The sequence below is a fragment of the Meleagris gallopavo genome, chromosome 10 (assembly GCF_000146605.3).
Source record: "Meleagris gallopavo isolate NT-WF06-2002-E0010 breed Aviagen turkey brand Nicholas breeding stock chromosome 10, Turkey_5.1, whole genome shotgun sequence".
NCBI classification, from domain to species: domain Eukaryota; kingdom Metazoa; phylum Chordata; class Aves; order Galliformes; family Phasianidae; genus Meleagris; species Meleagris gallopavo.
The window spans coordinates 505,961-510,856 of NC_015020.2; the positions used below are offsets into that span (position 1 = coordinate 505,961).

At 41.1% G+C, this 4,896-nt stretch overlaps 1 long non-coding RNA gene across 1 annotated transcript; it reads left to right on the forward strand.

Moving 5' to 3' along the window:
- The first annotated feature begins 838 nt into the window (after positions 1–838).
- On the forward strand, positions 839–1,844 carry LOC109369176. The gene is made up of 2 exons (XR_004160711.1): positions 839–1,041; positions 1,277–1,844. It is a non-coding gene; the product is annotated as an uncharacterized LOC109369176 (long non-coding RNA).
- The last annotated feature ends 3,052 nt before the right edge of the window (positions 1,845–4,896 follow it).

Consider the following 4,896-nt stretch of genomic DNA (forward strand, 5'->3'; position numbering starts at 1 on the left):
ATTCAAGACCTGCCTGGACACTGTCCTGTGCGACCTGGTGTAGGGAACCTGCTTTAGCAGGGGGATGGAACTTGATCTCCAGAGGTCCCTTCCAACCCCTACAATTCTGTGATTCTGTGATTTCAGAAACCTGTTGTGAATGTTTGTAACAGATTTAAAATATTTTGATGGAGAAGGTTAGTCCAAAATCAAATCGAGTAAGCTGACCTGTAGGTCACTCTGCTGTTCAGTAGCTCTCAGCAGCCATGCGCAGGCAACTTGTGAGGGCTTGCGTTCCTTCCCAAGGATTAATTAATGCTCCATGCACAGTTTAGCCAAGATTTGAAAAGCAAAGAGGAACTGTGTGTTCCCCCAAGAGTGCAGGCAATGCAGGTAACCTCCTGTAGCTATTGATTGAATGGGTAGACAATAGTAAAGAGAACTGCTAGCTGCAGGTAGTATGTGGGTGCTTGAATACGGGATGTTATATGTGAGTTGCTCCAAAAGTAATGCCTCCCATGCTATCGTGTTGCCCCACAGGGTCATGGAGGTGCATATGAAGCACTGGAACTGAGCTCCTCCATGCAGAAAAAATGGCATTCATTTACATTCATTGACACCTGTGAACATTTATGGAAACCAAACAGTGGCTGTGAGCACAGTATGAGGTGGATGGTGAGCTTCAGCAGCAGCGACAGTGGATCACTTCTGCTGGTGCAGATCGTTATGAGTATGACATAGTGGTTCATGTCCACTGCTGTGGAAAATGTACAGTGGTGACTATGCTGAAAAAGAGTGTTTTGGAGATGAGAATTTGCTCTATAAAATAATGTTATTGTTCTCTTTGAATCTGTCGTAGTTTCCATGGAAATAAATAGGAGGCATTACTTTCAGAGCAACCCAGTTCCAGGTCTGAAGAGGCTGCACCGAAACATTGCTGTCCTACTGCTGTACACCTGGCTCACCTTGAGTTGGCTGATGTCTCCAAGAATGAGAGTGCTTGGAGCTGCAATGGCTGTGTGGTCCGTCCTCTGAGCAGTGTGTCTTTGAGGCCCACAAGAGGTATTTCAGACTTCTCTTTTGTTTGCCTGTCTTGAAGAAAATCCAAACAAACCATTTCTAGCAGTGAGGGGAGTGCACTGCTGCTCACTTCCTTAAGCTCTGTCTCAGATTTTTGTCTACTGGTAGTTACTCTTCCAAAGTTTGTTTAAAGTTTGAAAGTCATGGACAGCAGGGAAGCCTGGTTCAGATCCTTTCTGGTCAACTAATTGCATGTGATAATCTTGTCTTTTTGCAGTGCATCAAGGGCATCTTTCTGGCAGATCTATGGGGAATGCACCACAGGAATGTCCTACTGCTCATGCTTGCTCTCTGCATGCAAGGCTCAGGTGGAGGTTTGTGTGTAAGGGTTACAGTTGGAATGTGGAGGGAGTAAATTATCATAAAATTAGGGGAAAAGGGTTGCGGGAGGACTAGGAATGTCTGGGACAGACATACAAAGCGGGTGGGCAGTTATTCATAGGTCCTAATACAATAATGCACGTCATCATGTGATTCAGATCTAAGTCTGACTGATGAATTTAGTGCAAAATGAGGAAATAAACTGGCAATGCAAACAGGTATTTAATCAGCATATAATCTCAGAAACATGTTTGGAAGGAACACTTCATTGGTCATTAGGTCTGTTCCCCTGCGTCATATGGAAGAGTTCAATTATTCTAAGCCACTCCTCCCTGGATGGATGTCAGACAGTTGCTATGTCCAATGCTATGTCCATTTGCTGCATTTTCCTTGTCATAGAAACAAAAGCACTGAAATGTAATGTTGTTATACTCTGCAAAATGACAATAAAAATAATTTGGGTTCCATGTTTACTGCTTCCCCTGCTTACAGTAATTTCTTACTGCTATTACTGCTTACAGTAATTTCTGCCTGAGTATTGTAAGTGGATAAGTAATCTTGTAATTTTCTGAACAGGAGTCCTGGAAAATGTCCTCTGGCAGTTGAAATTTTGGCTAGTTTGTGCTTTTTCTGTTTTAGCTTTTTACTACAGCGTCTGGCTTCTATATATGTGTATTTTATATTGTCTCATATGACTGTATGCATATATATGTTCCTGTTCCACACCCATTTAGATATGGCAGATTGTGAGTTTTAGAAATGATTCTGTTTCCTTGGAAGAACTGAGTAATTACAGTAAAAGTTTAATGAGTTGAAATTACTTCTCCAGTTAACATTTGCCCTTTAAGTGTAGAGAATTCTTTGAACGTCTGGGCCTTATTCATGTGTGTTCCTAGATGAAATTTTGCAAAGGAACTTGGAGCTTTATGTCTTTGCGCACATTTTCCTTGAGGTATTTTGAGATTTAAATTTCAGTGCTTGTAACTGAATAAACAAATCTGATTCCCGTTTCACTGGGAGACTAACTTCCTGCCGGGAAGGCCCAGGACAGGCTTACGGCAGCAAACTTCTGGCAACCAAGTATGTAGGGAGGCATCACCTGTGCCCAGCACTGTGATGTTCATACACCTCTCTTTCTGTGGAAAGAAACGGAAAAAAAACACACACACAGCATTCCAACCAAGCATGTTCCACGGTCTGCCATGAGCAACGCTCACAATCACTGTGTTCAAACTATTCATTTTCCTTAGTTTAAAGAACCATCTCTGTCTTTTCAATGTTGTTTTACTTTTGTTTTATCAGGTATTAGGTTGTTTTTTCCTGTTTGCTTAGGTTGCTTATGGATTATGAAATTAATACAGGTTGAATGAATGTAAAGAAAGACTGTGGACATGAATTATGCTTTCCAAATGATGTTTTTTCATTATCCTCTCAAGATGATATAAATCCATTCTTGTACCTCTTGTGATCTAGTAAGTCTTGGTCTAATTGTGGACCTGGAGATGGAGGAGCAGCCTAGGCTACCAGCCTTTGCATCTCTGGCCTTTTCTGAGGACTTGCTATCATGGCAGCTCTTGAGTTCTGGATCTAGTCTCCCTGCCTGCCTGGGCTTAGCATATTATCAGCCCTCAACTGCAAGTCTAGGCAGCTGAACCTAGTCATTTACAATTTTTGCTGGTATTGTTGCCATAGCATTGCTTTCATGTTCTAGTCACTGTGTTGTGACTCTGCTCTTTTTATGGTGAAAACTTCTTTCTTACTTTCTAAGGATAATTATTTATTCATAGTATTCACTATAGGGCAAATTTGAGTTAGAAGATGAAAATTTTGAGAATTTATTCTTGAAATGGTGGAACACTGGATTGTTTCAATTAGGATGAGCAACTGACACACCAGTCAGATGTGTTGGATGCTATCTTGTTTAAATATGATTTTAATCTTAAAAAAAAAAAAAAAGGAGGTGAGATTATAATTAGTTTTTCCTTTGGGAATTCAAAATTCTTGGTACAAAGCACAGTGATTTGATCAAAGTTTTGGTGTTAGCTTTTGATTATCTAAGTAGTTTCAACATGTTCTTTGGCTTTGCTCCTATACAATGAAAATAATGGGCTAATTGCCTTACCTGACTGACAGGTATGTCAGATTTGCAAAGTTAAAAGATATGAAGTGGCTATAAATAGTCCCCCAGCCTTTTCTTGTTTCTTTGGGTATTGGCTGCCTCATTTAACCTTTTGAAGAGTTCCTTTGTTAAAACTACCAATCAGTGCCCAAGGAGGATTCTTGTCTAGTCTGACATGGTATTAATGGCATTTAGCCCAACAGCACTATAATCTGGTGGATTCCAAATTCTAAGGGAAAGAGAGAGCTTTCCCTTTCCTGGGGCTTTCACCTTTTCTATTATTTTAACTAATACATTTCTTGTTGGCTCTGATTCTTGCTTACTTCAAGTGATGTTAACATGTCTGTGCTGACAGTTCTTCTCTTTTTTCCAGAAACCTCTCACGGCTTTGTTTGTATCAATTATATTCCAGTACTGTAGCCTAGTCAAGATTATGTCTTGCAATATTGCATGAGCCCGAAGGCCAGACACCTCAAGGGTGTGTATACCTATGGGGATTGTCTTTCATCCCTTTAGGGAAACCTGTGTCCTCTGCTCAGTTTTCTTCTCTGAAATGCCTGTGTATCAATGCACACAGCATGGGGAATAAAGAGGAAGAGTTAGAGGTATGTGTGCAGTTGTAGGGCCATGGTTTCATTGCAATCATGGAGACATGATGGGACAACTTGAATGCTGTCATGGATGGCTAAATATAAGCAGATTAGCAAGGCAGGGCAGTGGAGTTTTTCTTTATGTGAGAGAACAACCAGAATGTATGGATCTCTGTCAAGGGATAAGTAATGAAAAAGTGGAGAGCTTATGGGTGAGAATTAAGGGCACACAAATGTGGATGACATCACTGTGAGTGTTTATTACAAACTACCTGATCAGGAGGAGGAAATTGATGAGATCTTCCACAGATAGCTGAAAGTAGCATCATAACTGTGGGCACTGGTTCTCATGGAGAACTTCAACCACCCTGATATTTGCTGGAAAAGCACCACTGCCAAGCACACACAGTCCAGAAGATTCCTGCAGTGCATGGAAGATTGCTATCTGATGAATTTGCTGCAGACAAGGAGAGATGTTCTTATGGAACTTGTTCTTACAGACAAGGAAGTATTGGTTGGAAATGTGAAATCTGCAGGCAGCCTTCTATGCAACAACTCTGAGATAGAGAAGTTCAGGATCTTACATGGAAGAAACAGGGCAATGTGTAAGACCACTGGAAAGTATGGGGGCCCAATCAAGTTGGTTGACATTCAAGTGCCACTTCTTCTAAGTTCAAGACTGGTGGATCCCTAAGAGTAAGAAATCAGGCAAAGGTGGCAGGAGACCTGCATTGATGAGCAAGGAGCTCATGGAAAAACTCAAAGGAAGGAACAAATCTATGGAATGTGGAAAAAGAGTCTGACCAC